The sequence below is a fragment of the Geotrypetes seraphini genome, chromosome 3 (assembly GCF_902459505.1).
Source record: "Geotrypetes seraphini chromosome 3, aGeoSer1.1, whole genome shotgun sequence".
Lineage (NCBI taxonomy): Eukaryota > Metazoa > Chordata > Amphibia > Gymnophiona > Dermophiidae > Geotrypetes > Geotrypetes seraphini.
Window position 1 is genome coordinate 209,301,834 of NC_047086.1, and position 23,266 is coordinate 209,325,099.

General features: G+C 42.1%; 1 protein-coding gene across 3 annotated transcripts in view; it reads left to right on the forward strand.

Annotated features, from left to right (window-relative positions):
- The window catches only part of B4GALNT1 (beta-1,4-N-acetyl-galactosaminyltransferase 1), a 284,601-nt gene that overhangs the window by 16,093 nt on the left and 245,242 nt on the right, over window positions 1–23,266 (forward strand). For all 3 annotated transcript variants that reach the window (XM_033935405.1, XM_033935407.1, XM_033935408.1), the window contains exon 2: window positions 19,267–19,570. The gene's annotated coding sequence lies outside the window, so the exon portion shown is untranslated. The remainder of the gene's footprint in view (window positions 1–19,266; window positions 19,571–23,266) is intronic.

Below are 23,266 nucleotides of genomic sequence, written 5' to 3' on the forward strand. Positions count from 1 at the left end.
GGCGTTCTAATTGACGAAAAATTCACTTATCATGAACATATTTCTCTAACAGTTAGAAATTGCTTTTTTAAATTACGTCGTATTAGATCAATATCCAAATTTCTGACTCCAAAATCTGTTACAATACTGATCCATTCTTTAGTAATATCTAAACTTGATTATTGTAACGCTCTATTCCTTAACATATCATCAAAAGAAAAAAGGAGATTACAACTGATTCAAAACACCGCAATAAAGTTAATATATAATGCAAAAAAGTACGATCATGTTTCTCCACTGTTGAAAGATTCTCACTGGCTGCCTATTAGCCATAGAATCACATTTAAAATAATGTTACTCATCTTCAAAACTTTAGCTTGTGAAGAACCCCAATTTATATCTAGACTCTTGATACCCTATAATACTCAACGTTCACTTCGTTCCTCTAACCAAAATCTTCTCTCAGTTCCTTCCTTGAAGATTATTGGTACTAGAAGGGCAGATATTTTTTCAGTGACAGGTCCCCTATGGTGGAATGCCCTTCCCCAATATATTCGTGATGAAAAAGATGTTTTAATATTTAAAAAATCTTTAAAATCTTATCTATTTAGAGATGCCTTCAATGTTTAAAGCAGATTATGTTTTTTTTAATAGCTGAGATTTTTATGTACCCTTACCTATTGTTTTTTCCCACTTTTCTATTTTAAACGAAAAATGTAACTTTTAATTTTTTTCATCCCAACTACTTGTTTGTTTTAGTCAAATGTTTATTGTTAATTTGTGAACCTCTTTTACCTTACTATATATTGTAATGTACATCGCTTAGTGATTTCAATCGGCGATAAATCAAATTCTGTTAATAAACTTGATAAACTTGATAACATAAATGTATTGTTTAGTAATGTCTTTATTTATTTAATTTTTTTTTTTAAAAACTTCTACCCTGCACCATCTACCTTTCTGGGCAGCTTACAAACATACCGTACATACTTTTACCGTACATACTTTTACATACCGTACATACTTTTATTGTACAATGCGCTAATAATCATTGTACAATAAAATATACATTTACAATCAACCATACTTAGAGAAATAATCTTCAACCTGCAAATTCATAATCATGAATATGCTTGCAAGAAAAGAAAATCCTTCACTTGCTTCCTAAAAGTAGAAATTATATCTATCTGTCTTAGTTGTTGACTTGTTGTGGTAATGAATTACAAAATACTGGACCAGCAATCATGAAAATTGTTTCTCTGTATACATCCAATCTCACTTGCTTAAAAGAAGGAACATAAGAACATAAGAATTGCCGCTGCTGGGTCAGACCAGTGGTCCATTGTGCCTAGCTGTCAACTCATGCGGCGGCCCTCCGGTCAAAGACCAGCGCCATCAAGTAGTCCTTTTCCAGAAGACCTCTTTATGTGTTCCCTAATCTTTGTAATTTTTGAAAGAGTAAACAACTGCTTTGTGCTCCATTCATCAATTTGTAGACCTCTGTCATATCTCCTTTCACCATGGCTTCTCCAAGCTGAATATCCCTAACTTCCTAAGCCTTTGCTCATAGGGGAATTATTCTATCCCCTTTATCGTTTTTGGTTGTTTTTTTGTGCCTCAAGGACAAGGTCAGAATCATTGTTCCAGGCTATCAGCCACAGGATGAGCTAGTTCTGGTTTTGTTCCCACTGCTTCTGATTTGACGTTCTTGGGGTTGAACCAGAACTGTTTCAGGTACAAGGGCTAGTGGTATGTATTTCTTGCAATATTTCTTCAAACTGCGTCCAGCACTGGTCGCCATACATGAAGAAGGACATGGTACTACTGGAAAGGGTCCAGAGAAGAGCGACTAAAATGGTTAAGGGGCTGGAAGAGTTGCCGTACAGTGAGAGATTGGAGAAACTGGGCCTCTTCTCTCTTGAAAAAAGGAGACTGAGAGGGAACATGATAGAAACATTAAAAATACTGAAGGGAATAGACTTAGCAGATAAAGACAGATTGTTCACCCTCTCCAAGGTAGGGAGAACGAGAGGGCACTCTCTAAAGTTGAAAGGGGATAGATTCTGTACAAACGTAAGGAAGTTCTTCTTCACCCAGAGAGTAGTAGAAAACTGGAATGCTCTTCCGGAGTCTGTTATAGGGGAAAACACCCTCCAGGCATTCAAGACAAAGTTGGACATGTTCCTGCTAAACAGGAACGTACGCAGGTGAGGCTGGACTCATTTAGAGCACTGGTCTTTGACCTGGAGGCCGCAGCGTGAGCGGACTGCTGGGCACAATGGACCACTGGTCTGACCCAGCAGCGGCAATTCTTATGTTCTTAAACTGAACTACTTATGATTAAAAGAAAATCAACATGTTCAAATGGACAGATGTATTGCAGGAAAATCCAGCACTAGCTTATTGGAAATGAAGCCAAGCCAGTTCAGGTTTGCATTTCTTTTGGCAGCCCTCTCATGACTAAGCAGTGGGGTGTTGGCAATTTTGTTTTCAAAATACTTTTTATTAATGTATTAAATCCAAAGTAGGCATTGTTCTGATAGATAATATATTCTTTTTCACGTCTTTCCGTTCTTAAGCTCAATTCCCGTGGACTCTCAGGACTTGCATATGATCCCTATCTGGGCTTTCATATTTTGCAGACCTCTGAGAGTAGTAGTCTTCTACTTCATCCATCCAAACTCAACAATTCTGGCCGAGGTATCCTGGTTTACCACAATAGGAACAAAGAACTTGTTTTTTTCTCCTTCAGATTCTGTTGAAAGGAATATTTTATCTCATTTTCATATTTTCCTGGGGAATACTGTCGACTCCTGTTCTGCTGACAATATTCCTTGTGATTCCACTTTTGCCGCTCAAAGTATTACCATTATTTCCTCTTTTTCTTCTGTCGTTAGAAAATTTCTGCCTATATCTTGGCCATTCTGACTCTTCTCTTTGGTCTTGCTGTCCCCGTCTAACTCTGTAATTAGATTTCTTCTTATACCTGTATTCTTCCATTTTCTTAATGGGAAAAGACTCTGTTCCCAGAAAGATCAAATGTCAACTAGGGAAAACTTTAGTTAACTACAGTACAATTCATATACAGACCAGAACATTTATCATAAATATAAATTCTCAGTAAATATATACTTTTAAATTCAGGATAAATAACAGTTTCTCAATTTCCCAAGTCGTGTTCTTATTCAGGACTTTGGAACCCAGATCTTTCCAAGATTCCAAAATCCTGCATACGACTATGCCAAAAAATGCGTAGTAAAATAATCCTGCCGACTTTACGCCAAAAATATAACCTGCTACTTCCTCAAAGTGTAATTCTCAACAATGTAGTCATTTTGGTCAAGGGTTCAATTATGTTTTCTTTAAGGAAGTAACAGATTTACATTTTAAAATAAACTTCACCCAAATATACAAAAACACAGGTGAAATAAAAAATATTAGAAGAATAGTTTATTCGTTATCAATACTTGTCCCAAAATTTTCCTTACTAATTTCCGCAGACAGGATTTTTCAGCAGCAAAACAGGTGAGTATCCTGTCCTTTTATTCCTCCGTTGGGATCCGTTGGGTACCTTTCTTCCCCTTCTGGCCCAGAACATCTTCTTCCAAGATACCTACTCTCTAGCTAAAAAAAACCAAAGGAAGCAAAACTCTATATCCCTATTTGGTGACAAAAAACAACAACACTGTGGCCACTAGCTACCCAAATAAATCAAAGAATAATTGAAATTTCCCTGAGCTTTCCACCCACAAAAATATCTTGACCCTTAAATTTATAACCAAAGTTTAAATTAATGGCTCCTTTTATCAAGCCGCGCTAGCAGTTTAATGCGCGTAATAGCGCGCGTTAAACCGCCAACCGCGCTAGCCGCTACCGCCTCCTCTTGAGCAGGTGGTAGTTTTTAGCCAGCGCGGGGGTTAGCATGTGATGAAAAATCACGCGCGTTAACCCCACTAGTGCGGCTTGATAAAAGGAGCCCCTAATATTCATTTAAATCAAGATTTTACTCCAATAAAACCTATTCCAAAGTATAATTAACTCCCTTGAATTGTCAAAACACATCAATAATATTTCCTCTACACAACTTCTTATCCTGCAAACAAAATACTCTATATCCTTTTTCCTAGCATTAGCCGGAGAAAAAAAAATTAAAATTCTTTGTTACTACTTTAAGTACAGATGAGCTCCGTACTTTGCCCCATAATTGACACAAAGTTTCTGTATGACAAAATATAATCAAATACAGTTTCTATCTCAAAACATCTTCTATCATTTTATCGCGAAACAGCTTTTTAAAGTTGTTTTCTAACCATCGACAACTACAACGAACCTGTCATTCCAACTGCCAACCACCCAACTCCCTCCAACTGCTCCCCTTGGCAGTTTTAGAACTCCCCACTTCCTGGAGAGAGCTGTGCTGTCCAGAATTCTAAAAGTGACACGCATAGCTCAAATTCTTAAACCTACAGGAATACCTTTTGTTTTTTTATTTTATTTATATCCTTGGTTACATTAAGCTGCATGATCTTGCAAAAGTGTCAGCACTAATGGCCTTATATTCAGCTGAGGCGATCAGTGTTTTTTTTCAACACCAGCCATGGTGGTTAAATCAAATCTAGATATTCAGTGTTGATGTCTGGATTGTAAATGATAAGAACTAAGAATAGCCAACTGGGTCAGACCAATGGTCCAAGTAGCCCCTGTTCTGCCTATCCATAAAAGGGGGGCAACAGGTTAGGACCAAAACAGTTCACTAACCTGCTGATTCTTTAGGGTAAAACAGAATAGTCCACACTAGCTTCTTCTTACAACTGAATATAGCATTTATTGATAAAAGAAAATAAACAATGCATCACCATGGAAAATGTACTTCTTCTTCTTTCAGCCACGATCAAAGATCGGAAAAACCCTCTGTCCAGACTTCCAAATTACAGAGTAACGGGGTTCTGTATTTTTCCCTGCAAATAGCTGTTTAAAGCAATCTCTTCTGACTGTTTGTAATGAGTGAAAAACAATCTCTACTTCTTTCTATCTGGGAATACTGCCAAAGTTCCTTTAGCCAGACTGTAAATATCCCACTGCATGAAAACACTAATATGACTACTATCATTTCTAATGCGCTACCAGACATACACAGCGCTGAACAAGGTGAACAGGGTCACAAAGGAAATGGTCCCTGCTCAGATGAGCCCACAATTAAAACAGTCAGGTAATAGGGTGGGGGAGGGGATACAGTTAGGGGGGATGGATAATTGCGCACACACGTACACACACACACATACACACGTGGAGGGGCATAATAATAATTTTAAAAAAATCTAACATCTAAATCCCCTTTGGCTTAAGGCCTTAAACGTTGAAAGTAGAAGCAGGGAAAATGTCCATTATCAAAAAAAAGTCCAAAAGTAGAGTTTTTTTAGATAATGGCCTGCCTCTACATTCAGCTGTTTAAACGCCCAGACCACCACTACGTCTACACTAACAACATATAATCAAACTAAAAAAAGCCTATCTCTCAAATGCCCAAAACAAGAGCTTTTAGGCGAAGGAAGAGCCAGTCCTTCGCCTAAAAGCTGGATTCTGTAACCGGTGTCTGTCAAAAACAACACCGGTTACAGAATCCCCCCCCCCCCATACAATGATCGGGCCAGGAGAGAGCCCAAACCCTCCTGGCCCCGCTGACTACGATCGGGGCAAGAGGGAGCCCAAGCCCTCTTGCCCTCCCCCCACCCCCACTGATTATGATTGGGCAGGAGGGAGCCCAAGCCCTCCTGCCCAGGCGGCACCCCCTCCCACCGATTACAATTGGGCAGGAGGGAGCCCAAGCCTTCCTGCCCTCGATGCACCCCTTCCCATGAATGAACCGCCGATCGGCGCCCCCCCCGCTGACCCGCAGGATCCCCCCTCTGCCGATCCCTCGATCCCACCCCCCCGATCCCCTCCTCGTACCTTAAATCATTGGATGGATGGACGGGTGCCAAGCCCGTTTGTTCGGCAGGCCAGCCATCCTAGGAATGGCTGGCCTTAGGGCCTGATTGGCCCAGGTGGCTCAAACCCCGCCCACAGGTGGGGCCTGAGATGCCTGGGCCAACCGGAATCGGCCCAGTAGCCTTAGGTCCCTCCTGTGGGCGAGGCCTTAGGCACATGAGAAGATGCCCTGCCACGATGCTTACCCCAAAGTGCCGTGGTTCGGAGGGGGTGGGCGATCACTATCACGGCAGGAGAGATGAGCCATCTCTCCTGCAGCGATAGTTGCAGTAGGCGGTAGGCAGGTTGCTGGGGCCACTGAGCTGCAGTGATCAGCTCAGCGGCCCCTTTTTCGGCACTTATATCTGTTTTGACTTGGTCTAAGTCAAAATGTATAAGTGCCGACTAGACAACCTGCCTCCCACTGCCCTCCCTTTCCTCTCCTCTAAAAACGCCTCCTTTCTCTCTATGCGTTTAGAGGCAGGGGAAAGGCCTAAGCTGGTTTTAGATACGTCTAAAACCAGCTTTGATTATGGGTACTTTTTAATCGTCCAAGTACCCATTTAGGCCATATTTTAGACGTTTTTTTTTTAAATTTATTATGAGCCCCTTAACATATGGCTCCATAAAAATGAGGATGGATTGAGACATTTGTATTTTACTTTCATTGCTTTCAATGGATGTAAAACCCATGCTACAGTAGCAACCAGGGATTTAAATGTAAAATATATGTATCCTTTCAAATCTTTTGACAGTGACATTTTAATAGTTACATATATTATCACACTTGTACAAATTTATTGTTCTTTGCAAACCAATAGAATGTTTGGGAGTAGCAGGCAGAAACACAGAGCAGACCAATGATATCAATCAAACTGCAATTTATTAGATAAGCTAAACTGGATGTGGCCATGCTTCACCCTCAGGCTGCATCAGGGAAAATGACTAAGGGCTCCTTTTACTAAGGTGCGCTAGCGGTTTTAGCACGCGCTACAATGCCGAACCCGCTAGACGCTAATGCCTCCATAGAGCTTGTGCTAGTATTTTCTGTGTTGCACGGGGTTTGCGTGTGCTAATCTTCAGCGCGCGCTAAAAATGCTAGCGCACCTTAGTAAAAGGAGCCCTAAAATTCAATTAAAAACAAAACATATAAACATACAAAATGGGTAATTCATAAAATTCTATAACAAACAATTAATAATATCATTTAAAATGAAATGAAGGAACATGCACAAATAGAACATTAAAAGTATGTTTGTCCAGTGAACTTGTGACAAAATCTATGTCTATATATGCCTTAATAGTGTTACAGCAACAAACCAATTGTGATCTTGGTGTGCTATGCCTAACAGAGCTAAGCAAAGATGTTCATCATACTTCAAAAGATTCATCATACTTCAAAAGATTCATCGACAAAACCTTCGCCTTCCAGGCGGCCAAGCTGAACCCTTGGCTAGCCCAAATGATGCTAGAGGCCCCGACCTACCTAGACTTCAGAAAACTTCTCAAAACACACCTCTTCCGCGAACAAGACCCTTAGTCCTTACTCCCCGCATACACTCCAACCCCCCCCACCCCCACCTCCCTCTCCCCCCCCCCTCTTCTGGTTTCCCACTCCCTCCATTTTATCTTCTAACCCAACTATGATAAACCTGTGCTAAAACTACGTTGCCTCCTTCCGCGCTACCTGCAATTCCGACAAAATTTTTGTAAATCCGGGTTCAGACCGGATCCTAATGTAACGGATGTAAACCGCCTAGAACTCTTTGGGTATGGCGGGATATAAGAACCTAATAATAATAATAATAATAATAATAAAAAGTGCTTTCATTCCAAATTATTCAGAGCCTTACCTAGAAGGGGAAAAAAAGAAATCACTGCCCCCTTCTTTTGAGGCAAATCACTCTCTCACATTCACCTATGTCTCCCAAAAAACAGATTGAGACAGCATGTTCAGTAGATAAAAAATTACAAACTAAAAACCAGCACAAAATTTATAATCAGTGTAAAAACAACTAACTACTGCTACTACTATCCATTCAGTCGTGTCCGATCCTTGGATACTCTGTAGGCCAGTCCTTGCCATGCTTTTCAATGGCTTCTTTCAATTGCTTAATGTTCATTCCCGTGCCATTCTTGATGGTATCCAGCTAATGCAGGGATCTCAAAGTCCCTCCTTGAGGGCCGCAATCCAGTCGGGTTTTCAGGATTTCCCCAATGAATATGCATTGAAAGCAATGCATGCATATAGATCTCATGCATATTCATTGGGGAAATCCTGAAAACCCGACTGAATTGCGGCCCTCAAGGAGGGACTTTGAGACCCCTGAACTAATGGGCCTTTGGTTTCCCCTGCTTCCTTTTACCATTGACCATTCTGAGTAACATCTCCTTTTCTAGTGAATTTGCCCTCATCACATGTCCGAAAATAGGTCAGTTTCTGTCTGGCAATCCTGCCTTCCAGGGACAACTCTGTTTATATGATCAAGAACATCTTTGGTGGTGATACTAGCTGTCCATGGGATTCATAGACGTCTTCTCCAGCACCACAGCTCGAAGGCGTTGATTTTTCTTTTATCTGCTTTCATGAATGTCCATGTCTTGCAGCCATACTGTATGTCGCGATTGGGAACACAATAGCAGTGATCAGTCTTTGTTTGATGGTGGCTGAGATATCCTTGCACTTCAATATTTGGTCCATGCTCACCATGGCTGTACGCCCCAGTGCTAATTGATGCTTGATTTCTGCTGTTGATCCGGTACAGCTAAAGTACTCACAAAAATAAGCAAGATTAAAAATCTAAGACGGCATCTCTTCTTTTTTTTATTTTTTTTTAACTTTCACATCCACCTGTTTCCAATAAAACAGAAAGAAACAACACATTCAGTGAATGGTACTACAAAGTGAAGGCCAATACAAAATTTATAGTCCATTTATAAATAGCCAAAGTCCTCACAAAATTAAACAGGATTCAAAAAAGCAAGGTGGCACATTTTCCCTTACTGAATGAACTAGTAAAGCAAACTGTTGTCACTGCGAAAGTACAAAATCAAGCAGATTCAAAAGGCCAAGGTTACGTATTTTCTCTTAATGCATTAAGTAGTGAAGCAAGCTATGGTCACTGCAGGAAGTTAAAAAAACTAGTTCTGGCTCACATTCACCTATATTTCCAATAAAACAGAAGAAAGCAGGGGTGGCACTCTTGGGGGATTGGCATCTTGCTACCGGTCTGCCTACCTCAGCATCTAATGTTTTCACCCTTCTCCCCTTCCATCAACATTTTTCCTATTCTCTCCTCCCATTTCATCTACCTTTTGTTTTCTGTAAAAGTTGCTAGGTGGCGGTAACGATTCCATGCTGCCAGTCCCTATGTCTTCTCTCCACAGTGGCCCGTCCTCTCAGACAACTTCCTGTTTCCGCTAGGGTGGGCTGCAGTGGAGAGAAGATGCCGGGACCGGCGGTAAGGAATTGTTACCACTGCCCAACAACTTTCACAGAAAATTAAAGGTGGGTGGGGGGAGGCAGAATGGAAAAAATGCCGATTGGGGGGAGACGGGTGATTCAATGCCGGGAAGGGGAGTGGCAGAGAGGGCCAGTAGCAAGATGCAGTTCCCTCAACAATGCCACCTGAAGATAGATATTGGACTCGGGGGAGGGAGTAGAAGAAGGGAGAGATGGATTTAAGTGAGGAAAGGAGGGAAAGATAGACTCAGGGATGGCAGATTTAGCATTTAGATGGGGAGGACAGAGGGGCTAGAAGAGGGACAGGGAGAGATGGCAGAGGGGAGCTGAGGGGGATAGGGAGAGAAAGAGATGGACTTCGGGGAAGACGGAGGGGGGCATGATGACTTTGGGGAAGGATGGAGGGGGAATGAGAGGGAGAGGTGGCAAAAGGGGTGAAAGAGAAGGGAACTTGTGTACTGCCTTTTTGTGGCTTTGACATTTAAAGCGGTAGGCACTGGGGATTAAGTGACTTGCCCAGGGTCACAAGGAGCAGCACTGGGATTTGATCTCACAACTTCTGGGTACAGAAGCAGCAGCTCTACTAGTGAGCCACACATTGAAAGACAGTAGAGGGTGTGAAAGGAGGAGAGGGAGAGATGGACTTGATGGAGAGGGAAAATGGGGAGAGAGACTTGGAGGAGGAGGGCAAAAATGGGGAGAGGGAGACTTGGTGGTGGAGGGGGCAAAATGGGAGAGGGATAGATGAACAACTCAGAGATAGCAAAGGGGGGGGGGGGACAAGTAATAATAAAATAATAACTTTATTCTTGTATACCGCCAACACCAGCAGTTCTAGGTGGTTTACATAAAATAAAACTGGACAATCAATGAAAGAATACAGTACAATTGAATAGGAAATATAAAATGATATTGGATTAAAACCAATCAAATCAGGATAAAAATTTATCAAACAAATAAGTCTTAACTAATTTCCTAAAGGAGCAATAAGCAAGATTTGGGAGATAATTTCACCTAACACAGTTTGCAGTTTGCCAGTAGGGAAAGGCAGAAGGGATATGGTCTCAGGGCCAGAAGGGGGAGGGAGGGAGAGATGTCAGACTTGGGAGGAGGGGGTAGAAGGGCAGAAAGGAGAGATGTTGGAGGGAGAGAGAATGAAAGAAAAGAGAGAAAGGAAATGCTGCTTTACAAGTGTGAAGGACAAGGAAGATGATGTTAAAAATGGTGGATCCAAGTGGGAGAGTTGTGAAGGAGATGAGTGAGAGAAGAATGAGTAAAAAGGGTAGAAATGTGATAATAGGGAGCAGATAAAAGGGAATAAGAAGAGGGGAATGTGAAAGCTAGGGGATAGAAAGTTGATTAGATTAGTGAAAAGGAATAAAGCAAGAGTTACATTTGAGTGGATAGAGGCAGAAAAGAGAAAAATGGAAGAGAGCACTTTAAGAGAAAGATAAGAACATAAGAGCAGCCATACTGGGTCAGATCAATATGTAAGCCACATAGACACGTTATAGATTGGATGTTCCTATCTTTGACATGATATTGTCTTGGTTAAATAAAATGTTTAAACTTTAAAAACTATGTTATTGAAAGCAAATTGAATCAAAAAATCAATTCAACAGGGTGAATCAAATTGAATCAAAAAAATGTTTCCCTGAATCAGGCAGTACTAGTATAGAGGATAGACATGTGGTAATGGGAAATAGTTCAAAGATAAATGAGAATAGGAGGCTGGGGAAGGGTCAAGAAGGGAAATGGGAGAGCTAGGTGGTGAGAGGAGACGGAAAGCTGATAGGTAGGTGAAAAGTAGAAAGAAGTACACCTCCCTCCGCATTCGCTGTGATAGGGGATTAACAGAACCACAAATACAGAAAAACTGTGAATAACTTTTTCATATGTTATTCGCTGTTATCTATTAAAAACCATTGTGAATATGGTGAAACCGCGAATAACATGGTGGGAGACCTGGCCTGTTCCTGAAGGAAAGGCAAAACACAGTGAAGAAAGTGCTGCTCTGTAAACGCTTGGAATCAGCGATTTCTCTATGCAAGCTAAAAACCGCGATTGCTGAAACCTCAATTGCTGAAACCGCGAATACGGAGGGAGAGGTGTAGGGTAAAATTTGAGTGAACAGGAGCAAAAATACAAAAAAAAGGAAGGAAAGAGCTAGAAAAGAAAAATCAATATGTCAGAGACGGATACTGTAAATTGAGGGAACAAGGCAGGAGAAGAGAGGAGAATTGGAAAGAGACCAGTGAGTCTGACCTCGGTACTGGGAAACTCTAAGGATGCTGTAGAAATCGCTGCTTCTGCTAACTCCCTCACCTTTAACGCACGTACCATGGATGGGTCGATGTTATAGAAAAAGTCAATCGCACCATTAAACCTGCGTATGCCCTCTGCAATATTATCCAGTATTATTCAATATTATTATTGTCTTCAGGCACCTCTTCTTCAACTCCTCCTTCCTCCTCTTCATCTGGTATTGCCTCTCCTTCAGGAGCGGTCAGGTCAATGAGATCATCTTCTGTTAGTTCATTTGATCTGGTGTCTATTAAGTCTTGAATATCCTCCATATACAAATCTTCAAAGCCTTACCCACCCACCTGCTTTGCCATTCAATGATGCCTTCCATAATTTCTTGGCCTGGCTCTGTGATATTTACATTGATATCCCTTTTTACACATTCAGGCCAAATATTTTTCCAGCACAAATTCACTGTCTCTGACTTGACAGCTTTCACCGCTCTTTCAATAATTTTGATTGCATCCGCAATCATAAATTCCTTCCAATTTTCATGATGTTTTCAACGTTGTGACCTTCATCCATAGTGTGGATAATCCTCTCTAATGAATACAGTGTGTAGTGTGCTTTGAAGGTCCTTATTACCCCTTGGTCAAGAGGCTGGATGATAGATGTTGTGTTGGGAGGCAAGTAGACGATCTCAACACCCTCTATGTTGAACTCATGTGAGTCTGGGTGTCCAGGGGCATTGTCTAATGCCAACAAAACCTTGAATTCCATTCCTTTATTGGCCAGGTATTCTCTTACTTCTGGCACAAAACACTGATGAAACCACTCTAGGAACAGAGCTCTTGTTGTTCAAGCCTTCTTGTTGCTCATCCAATAAACAGGCAGCTGGAACTTATCTTTTCCCTTCAAGGCTCGTGGGTTTGCAGCTTTATAAATCAGGGTTGGCTTTATCATATGGCCTACTGCATTTGCGCAAAGCAGCATGGTCAATCTATCCCTTGCAGCCTTGAAACCTGGTGCTCGCTTATCCTCTTTGCTAATGAAAGTCCTCTGTGGTATTCAGTGCTGTGGAGTCGGAGTCGAGGAGTCGGAGTCAGAGGAAATTTCGGGTACCTGGAGTCGGAGTTGGAGTTGCTAAACAATGCACCGACTCCGACTCTGACTAAATTTAGATTGGAATTTAAAAAAATCAAGTTTAAATGTCCCAATTCACAAAAAGTTATAATTAATGACTTCTCTACTGTAAGAATAAAGACCAATGCATGCAGTGCCTCACGTAACCGCAAAACGAACACGTGCTTCACTATATGGTACGCAACGCACAATTCGGAGCACCAATACTTATAAATGTATTCTCCTTTTGAGAGGGAAAAGAGGATGAGACGAAGAAGAAGTCCTGGTGAGATACAGGTGAAGCAAAACAAGTCCTTTGGATAAAGGTGAAGTAACCAGACCTCATAAGAGAAAAACCCCCTCCCCTCCCTCTTGCTCTAATAAATCAGTATATGAACTGTAAAAGATATTTCATAACCCACTTGCCAGCTGGCCTATAGTGATTGAGAAATGTTCTGTTTCTGAGTTAGCTATGGTAAGCAAAAACTTGTAAGAAACAAGACTTAAATTACGATGCATGGCACCTGGCCGGATATTATGCAAAGAGGAACACAGCTCATGGTCAGCAAAACAGAGTACTCAAGAACATTATTTAGCAAGATATATCATGTGTTACCACAGCAGAGAAGGAGTTTTGGACTCGGAATTGCATATATGGTAAAGGGAAAAGGACATTTGCAGGAAAGGTTAGGCCTTACGGCAAACTGGACAGACGTATAAGATGACACAAATAGATAAGCCAATAAGTAAATCTACGTATGTATTGACGTATAAGAAAAACAACCAATAAAGATGTATCATGTGATTTAGGTTAACGTGGTATTGACCACCAGAAAATGTATAAAATCAGGCCTATAAGCAGAAGTAAGCTGAACAGACATCAGAGGACCCTCAGATCTGAGGTTCACATCTGTTCCATTATATGCTGAATGATTTATTCTTGTAAGCTGTTACTGATTTGCTAATAAATGTATACCTATTGAAACCAGTATATAGTGTGTGGAGTCTCCATTACGAGGTAGGCCTAGACAGCGGCCTACTTCACTTTGTTGTTTACAACTTATTTCCAATGTTCAACAAGGTTTTCAATACCTCGTTGGTAGAAATCATCTGGTGTAGACTCGAAAAATTCATCCAACCAAGCTCTCCCACCATACGCACAACATCTTTTTACGCGTTTGAAGATCTTGTTTCACGCACGGGGTCGTTTGTTTACCGGAGTCGGAGTCAGAAGTACAAAAAACTGAGGAGTCAGAGTCGGAACATTTATCTACCGACTCCACAGCCTTGGTGGCATTTTCTTCCAAAAGAGAGCAGTTTCATCTGCATTGAATGTCTGCTCAGGTTCATATCCCTTATCTTCAATAATTTGCTTAAAGGTAGCAGGGAACTCTCTTGCTGCCTCTTGGTTGGCAGATGCTGCTTCTCCTATCACTCTAACATTACACAGGCCATACCTGTGACAGAATTTATCAAACCACCCTTTACTGGCCAGAAAGTCGATGGATTGTGACATTCTACCTTCCCTGCTCTTCAAGTTTTCATACAAAGACTTTGCCTTTCCTCTTATCAACACAGAGTCTATAGGTATTCTCTTTTTGTAGCAATCCTGCACCCACAGAAATGTTCCAGCTTCTGTGCGAGAGAGATTGGCATCTCGCACAACATGTAATCTCTTCACACAGCTTCATGGATTTGTTTTTCATTCTTTTTTTTTGTACCTAACGGTTGACTCATTAATGCCATAGTGTCGAGCAACAGCGGAGGAGAACTTTACTATCTGAAGCATATCCAATAATTCTATCTTTTCTTGTAAGGTTTTCACCTTCTTCTCCCTTTTGGGAGCACTTTCAGTAGCACTTGAACTTTTGCGCTTTGTAGCTATGGTGGGAGACCTAACCTGTTCCTGAAGGAGAGGCAATACAGGTATCCCAGATATATTTTTGGCAGGCAAGCAGCGATTCAGAATGTTTTTGGCAGGCAAGCAGCGATTCAGAATGCTTTTGGCAAGCAAGCAGCGATTCACAATGCTTTTGGCAGGCAAGCAGCGATTCACAATGCTTTAGACAGGCAAGCAGTGATTCAGAATGCTTTTGGCAGGCAAGCAGCGATTCACAATGCTTTAGACAGGCAAGCAGTGATTCAGAATGCTTTTGGCAGGCAAGCAGCGATTCATAATGCTTTTGGGCAGGCAAGCAGCGATTCACAATGCTTTTGGCAGGCAAGCAGCGATTCAGAATGCTTTTGGGCAGGCAAGCAGCGATTCAGAAAGCTTTAAGCAGGCAAGCGATTTTCTCTATGCATGCTGGGAAGCAGCATTTCACTGTATGCATGCTGGGAAACAGCGTTTTTCCCTGTGCACGATTTAAAACAGCGATTTTCAGGGTGAAAGTTTTGAAACTTCGATTTTGTAGGAGAAATCATGGAAGCAGAGTGATTATTGGTAAAAGTTTAACTTTTTTTACATTACAGTACAGCAAAAGAAAAGGAACTTTAATCATGATGTAATTTGGGGGGGTCGGAGCCACCTGATGAAAAATTGCGATTATGTGAAACCGCGAGTGCAGAAACCGCGAATACGGAGGGAGAAGTGTAGATTGTGAGCTCATTCAAGCAGGGACTGTCTCCTTTGTGACTATGTACATCGCTGCATATGTCTGGTAGCACACTAGAAATAATAGTAGTAGATTATAATGATTATAATGGTTCATAGTAATTTGCGCATGGGACTTCGGCGCGCTGACATTGCAGCACAGACAATTCGGCGCAAGACCCCAGCGTGCCGCCTAAAAAGTTACTTTTAAAGAGCTCTGACGCAGGGTGTGGGTGGAACCCCCCCAGTTTACTTCATACTCTTTGCGCTCCATGGGGGGGGTTGGAACCCTCCAATATAGAGTAAATTTAACTTTTTCCTGATTTTTTAGGAAAAAGTTAAGTTTTCTCTATAATGTGGGGGGTTGCACCTCCCACACCCCCCCCAACGGCAACGCAATAAGTATGAAGTAAAATGGGGGGTTCCCCTCACACCCCCCCGTCGGAGCTCTTTAAAAGTCTCTCTGAATACTGCACCAAATATTCTGGATCGTTGTTTCACCTCCATGTCCAGGTTGAAGCAGATCATATTATGATCACTGCTTCTACTTCTACATCTTGCGTCGGTCCTCGTAGTCCATTTAGAAGTAAGTCCAGAATAACATTTCCTCTTGTGTTTTCCTTGACAAGTTGTTCCAGGAAGCAATCGCCCACTGCATCCAGGAACTTGGTTTCCCTACTGCAGCCGGAGGTGCATTTCTTCCCTTGCAGTTGAGTTTAATCTCAGCTGTCATTTCTTCATCAATTTCTTCGAACTGCCCTGGGGGTCGATAGTAGATGCTGATCTTCATTTCCGTTCCATTTGTTCCCAGAATTTTGACCCATAGAGATTCTAACTTATTCTTTGTTTCCGGCGTGCTCTCTCCGGCAGACTCTATTCCCTTTTTGACGTACAGGGCAATGCCCCCACCTTTTTGACCCACTCTGTCTCTGCAGTATAGCTTGTATCCTGGTAGCACAGTGTCCCAGACATTTTCCTCGTTCCACCATGTTTCCGTGATGCCGATGATGTCAAGGTTCTCTTTTTGTGCCATAGTTTCAAATTCACCCATCTTGTTCTTTAGACTCCTTGCATTCGTGTATACATTTGAGTTTTCGTGTTACTTTCTTACACTTTCTTCCCTCTTGCATCCCATTTGATCCATCTGGATTTCTGTCCTCTCCATGATCTGCTGAGTCTTCCCCGCTAACTTCTTACACAGTATCCTCTGGGTATACTTGTTCCCAAACTATCGACTTTCGGTCGTCTGTCGGCTTTCCCCTTCTTCCTAGTTTAAAAACTTCTCAATTTCTCTCCTGATGTTGCTTGCAAGAAGCCTTGTTCCGTCCCCGCTGAGGTGGAGCCCATCCTTCCTGAATAGCTTGTTCTTCCCCCAGAACATCATCCAGTTGCACACGAAGTGAAATCCTTCTTCCTCACATCAGTGTCGCATCCACGCGTTGACTGCTTGCAGCTCCGTCTGCCTCTTCTCATCAGCCCCAGGATCTCTGAGAATGCTACCCTCTCCGTTCTGGTCTTCAGCTTCTTTTCTAGCATCTGGAACTGATCCTTCAGTACTTCCCTGCTGTAATTCCTGTTGCTCACGTTGTTAGTTCCCACATGGATCACCACCGCCGTTTCTTCCTCTCCCACGCTGTTGATGATCCTATCGATGCGGCTCACTATGTCTTCTACCTTGGCTCCCGGTAGGCAGGTCACCAGCCAATTCTGCCTTCCTCCTGCTATGTGGCTGTCGACTTGTCTGATGATGGAATCCCCCACGACGATTGTTGTCCTCTCTATCTTTTCTTGCCTCTCCAGCCGTAGGTCTGTGTCCTCCGTGCACTTCCATTTTCCCTCATCCTGGCATTCAAGAAAGTCCTGAAAAAGAAATAACACCACAAGTTTCAAACACCACCTCTCACTAAAACCAACTACCCCAAACAAATAACCATCCTCATTTCTTACTCTCTCTTAAAATTATCCAAAATTCTTTTTTTTTTTTTGTATGTTCTTGTTGTAATACTTCCTTGATAATTCTTTTGTAATCCGCCTTGAGCTGCAAGGTAATGGCGGAATAGAAATCCCTAATGTAATGTAATGTAATGGGGAAATGAAGAAAGAGGAAAATTGTTAGGCATAGGTAGGGAGAGAGAATTGTTGGACATGTTGGTGGGAGAGAAGTGAGATGCAGATGCATGGGGAAGAGAGAGATGAGAAGGAGAAATTTTGGATATGGTGGTGGAGAGGACGCAGTGGGACGGCTGAAGAACAAAAGTAAGTGTAAACCTATCTTTTCTTTGTATTTAAACTACAGTACTTTATTTTGAGGACTGTTTCTTTAATGTTTTTATAGACTGTATACTGTACAGGATTCAAGTTACATACAAATTCAACTTAAGAATGGTTTTAAAAATGGTACTCATTGCCTGTACTTATTAATTGTTTATTATAGAATTTTATGAATTACCTGTTTTGTATGTTTTTATATTTCATTTTTAATTGAATTTTAGTAATTTTCCCTCGACACAGCCTCAGGGCGAAACGTGGCCACATCAAGTTTGGCTTATCTAATAAATTGCAGTTTCTTTGATATCATTGGTCTGTTCTGTGTTTCTGCCTGTGAGAATATTCGCAGATTGCCTCTTCGTGTTGTCCATATGTTTGGGAGTAGCTGCGTTTCAGTTTCTCTCCCCTCAGACACACACACACACCACTTGTGCATGCACATATAGATATACGTGAGCACATGTGGTTATATGCATATGAGCAGAGGAGCTGGAAAGAAATCCATGAGCATGCTTTTGTATTTTTCGCTCCATAAGATGCACCTGACCATAAGACGCACCCTAGATTTAGAGGAGGAAAAAACCCCAAAACCATTCTGAACCAAATTCTCCCTGCCAGGCTCTGCACCCTGTCCCCCCTCTGGTGGACTAATGGAAGGCCGAGACAGGGCACAGGGCAGGCAGGGAAGTCTTTCTGTTTCCAAAGGAAATATTTTGTACCAGGAGTTGAAAAACTAGCCAGCCTCAACTTCTATTTATCATATGATGCCTCCGTAATTTTATTCTGGCAGTAGGGCCTCCTTCCCTGGTATCTTTCTGCAGGGCCGGGAAGCCTCATGATTAATTTAATTCAGGCAGGAGGGCCCCCTTCCCCAGTACCTTTCTGCAGGGTCCCCACTCCCCGATACCTTTCTGCAATCCTGGCGGTCCAGCGCTGTATCGGCAGGCTGCCCAGCTGAACGGCCACCCGAGTCCCCATCTGCTGCGGCAGCGAGAGGCAGGCGCAAGCCCTGAGTGCACCTGCCTGGTACCGTGCAGCCGCCCGAATGGTGCCGTCAGCTCCTGGGAGTCTCATGTAAACTGACAGCACCATTCAGGCAGTGGCGCAGGACCAGGCAGGCGCGCTTGGAGCTCGCGCCTGCCTCTCACTGCCGCAGCAGATGGGGACTCGGACGGCCGTCCAGTGGGGGATTGCAGAAAGGTACCGGGGGGGGGGGCCCGGTATTTGCTCCATACGATGCACCCTTATTTCCATCAACTTTTTTGGGGAAAAAGTACGACTTATGGAGCTAAAAATATGATATATTTTCACATTGTGCTTGTGAGCTCGGATGAAAGTAGAGACAGAAATAAGCAGCAAGAACTTAGCTTGTATGAAAAACAACTGTGTAAGATAGCAGGGCTGTGCCCAGACCTCTTGTGCTGACTCTGCATTCATTCCTTGAAAGGCTATTTTTCAAGTTAGTCAAACTGACAGAAACTGAATCGTACAGTAAGTTTCCAAGTTTAGTTAAAATTTGTTATATCGCCTAATCTGAATTTAAGAATTATTTTCACCTTTTATTGACCTTTCTATCATCCATTCTTGCCATTACTTATAAATGTGTATGTATATTTTTATTATTGTACAGGCATGGATGAGCCATTTCCTTTCCTCATGTGACTTCCAGCAGCTCATCACATTACTTTCTGAATTGGTTTGTGGAAGGATTGCTGTCTCTTGAGATCGCTTAGTGCAGCAAAAAAAAAAGCAGAGGCTGCTGAAAGCAGAAGTGGAAAACCTCGGTCTCCTTCTTTGGGGCTAAAAGATTCTTGACTGCAGAAAAGAACATTTTCCTCCTTTTCTGCTAAGTATTTTTGCTAATCTAAAATTGAGCCTGTTAATAATTCACACGCCTGAGAACGGGAGTAGCCAGAGTATCATAGCAGAGTAAGGTAAGAGAATTTATGTTATTCATTTACTTGACGTTCTACTTCCCAATGAAGTGGCATACTATTATAAACATACTTTTAATATTCAGAATACAATAAAGCCAGGATGTCTCCTACCCTCCCGATGTTATAACTCCCAGCTCTCCCCTCCCATAAACCATTACACTCTGGTAGAGAATGACCCAGGGACAAATTTGTCCCCATCCCCACAGGATCTATTTCCATCCCTGTCCAATCACCGTGCGTTCTGTCCCTGTCCCTGCTCCATATCTGTAAACTCTGACCTCATCTGCACAAACCTTGAACACTTATGGTTTTAAAGTGTCTCTGTGTCATTTTCTACTCTCTGGTATTTCCACTGTAGCTTTGAATATAGAACCACACTTTTGTTGACATTATAAACTTTAGAAAGCGCTGTTCCTTCCTACTGACACTTGGGAATTTTATTTTACATTTCTGGACCTGTGTAGGGAAAATAAGGTTTGTGGGTTTTTTTTAAAAATAGAAGATAGCTGAATCATTGAGTGGAGGCAAGGCTAAAAAATTGGGTGCCAGATGCACAGACCTTCCAGCATGCACAGTAACCCCGCCCACTCTGGCCCAAGCGCTGCAGCTCCTTTTTCAATTGATCTATAGTCGTGGTATACGAGTGGCCAGCTAAACACTCAGACAGAGGAGGCAGGAGTTCAGATAAATAAACACTAGCCACACTTAAATTGATAAATTATTTAAGAGAACTTGGCGAGAACTACATGTGGTTTGAAAATCAGATGAAATGTTACAAATATTTAAGACTTGAAAAGAGTAAAAAAGACTTTGGGCTCCTTTTACAAAGCCACGCTAGGGCCTTAACGCACGGAATAGCACACGCTAAATTGCCACGCGCACTAACCGCTACCGCCTCCTTTTGAGCAGGTGGTAAATTTTCAGCTAGCGCGCACTAAAGTGCTCACTAATCTAGTGCATGCGTTAAAAACGCTAGCGCACCTTTGTAAAAGGATCCCTTTGTTGTAAAGTGCTTATAAGAACATAAGAATTGCTGCTTCTGGGTCAAACCAGTGGTCCATCGTGCCCAGCAGTCCGCTTCCACGGCGGCTCATAGGTCAAAGACCAGTGCCCTGAGACCAGCCTTACCTGCGTACATTCCGGTTCAGCAGGAACTTGTCTAACTTTGTCTTGAATCTCTGGAGGGTGTATTCCCCTATAACAGCCTCCGAAAGAACGTTCCAGTTTTCCACCACTATGGGTGAAGAAGAACTTCCTTACGTTTGTACGGAATCTATCCCCTTTTAACTTTAGAGAGTGCACTCTCGCTCTCCCTACCTTGGAGAGGGTGAACAACCTGTCTTTATCTACTAAGTCTATTCCCTTCAGTATGTTGAATGTTTCGATCATGTCCCCTCTCAGTCTCCTCTTTTCAAGGGAGAAGAGGCCCAGTTTCTCTAATCTCTCGCTGTATGGCAACTTCTCCAGCCCCTTAATATTTTAGTTGCTCTTCTCTGTACCCTTTCGAGTAGTACTATGTCCTTCTTCATGTACGGCGACCAGTGCTGAACGCAGTATTCCAGGTGAGGGCGTACCATGGCCCAGTACAGCGGCATGATAACCTTCTCCAATCTGTTCGTGATCCCCTTCTTAATCATTCCTAGCATTCTGTTTGCCCTTTTCACCACCACCGCGCATTGCGCGGACGGCTTCATCAACTTGTCGACCAGTACTCCCAAGTCTCTTTCCTGGGGGGTCTCTCCAAGTATCGCCCTGGACATCCTGTATTCGTGTATAAGATTTTTGTTACCGACATGCATCACCTTACACTTGTCCACATTGAACCTCATTTGGCATGTGGCTGCCCATTTCTCGAGCGTGTTTATGTCATGTTGCAGATCTTCGCAATCCTCCTGTGTCTTCACTACTCTGAATAACTTAGTATCGTCTGCAAATTTAATCACCTCACTCGTCGTACCAATTTCCAGATCATTTATAAATATGTTGAAGAGCATTGGTCCAAGCACCGAACCCTGTGGCACTCCACTGGTGACGCTTTTCCAGTCCGAGTATTGTCCATTTACCCCCACTCTCTGTTTCCTATGCTCCAGCCAGTTTTTAATCCACGTGAGTATTTCACCCTTGATTCCATGGCTCTCAATTTTTCGAAGTAGTCGTTCATGCGGAACCTTGTCGAATACTTTCTGAAAATCCAGATATACAATGTTTACCGGGTCGCCTTTGTCTATCTGCCTGTTTACTCCCTCAAAGAAGTGCAGCAAGTTCATCAAGCAAGATCTTCCTTTGCTGAAGTCGTGCTGGCTGGTCCTTGTCAGATTGTGTCCGTCAAGGAGCTCAATGATGCGGTCCTTTATCAGCGCCTCTACCATCTTTCCCGGTACCGAGGTCAGACTCACCGGTCTGTAGTTTCCCGGATTACCCCTCAAACCCTTCTTGAAGTTCGGTGTAACATTCGCCACCTTCCAGTCTTCTGGAATCCTTCCTGATTTGATCGACAGATTGGCTATTAGTTGAAGCAGTTCAGCTATAGCCCTTTTCAATTCATTGACTATCCTCGGATGGATGCCATCCGGTCCCGGGAATTTATCATTTTTAAGCCTATCAATCTGCCTGCATACCTCTTCTACACTGACCGTTAACCCTGTCAGTTTCCCATTTTCATTTCCCGCACATAGCTTGTTGGCTTCTGGTATGTTGCGTATATCCTCTTCGGTAAACACAGATACAAAAAATGTAATCAGTTTGTCGGCGATGGCTTTGTCCTCCTTTAGCACTCCCTTTATTCCATGGTCATCCAATGGCCCCACCACTTTCTTCACGGGTCATTTTCCCTTAATATATTGAAAGAACGGCTTGAAGTTTTTTGCCTCCTTGGCTATTTTTTCCTCGTAGTCCTATACTAAATAATTTGAAACTCGATCCAGTTACTAATCTACTGAAAAGTATTACAAGAGGTTCTTACTGTCTTGAAAATTCCAAAATTCTCAATAAATTACCAATAAGAAATACTTTTATTTTTTTGTAAAAACAGTTAATTAGATAAGTGTCCAACCCTTAAGGTAAGTTTTAAATGTTGGTGAGTGTAAGTATATTGAGAATCTCAGTTTTCTTCTTTAAGAAAGTTATGTTTGTTTTCCTTGTCCACTTATTTTTCTTCAGGCCTAAAACTTATCTTAATTAAAAAATAAATGGTAAAAATACTATCTCCCTCAGTGAGTGTGCTGGGTAAGAAACCTGGCAGTCAGGAAGCCTAAACTGCAATTCTTGCTTAGAAAATAAAAATAATTATTTCCTTTTTCTAAAAGTCCTGACTATACTAGAACATATCTTCCCTATTCTGCAGTGCTGCTGACTTCAATTTCTCTGGAATTCACACTTGCATACACTTATATAGAGAAATAGGAATAAAACACTTCTTTCCTTTTCCTGTTTAAAATCTCAAGGCAACATTACTATTTTTAACCCCTGAGAGAATATTTCCTCCTTCCATTCACAGAGAAGCTTTTATATGCTCAGTAACCTTTAAGATTCTTTTCAAACAGCTCTACAGTTAAATACTGACTTTTACAATTTCTCAGTCTTGAACTGAACTTTTAATAAGTTAAAGCTCTATTCAGCAACAATAAACTATTTTGTTTAAAATGTTTCACTTCTTAGAAAACCTTTTGCATTACCCTAAAGCTTCCTATCTGT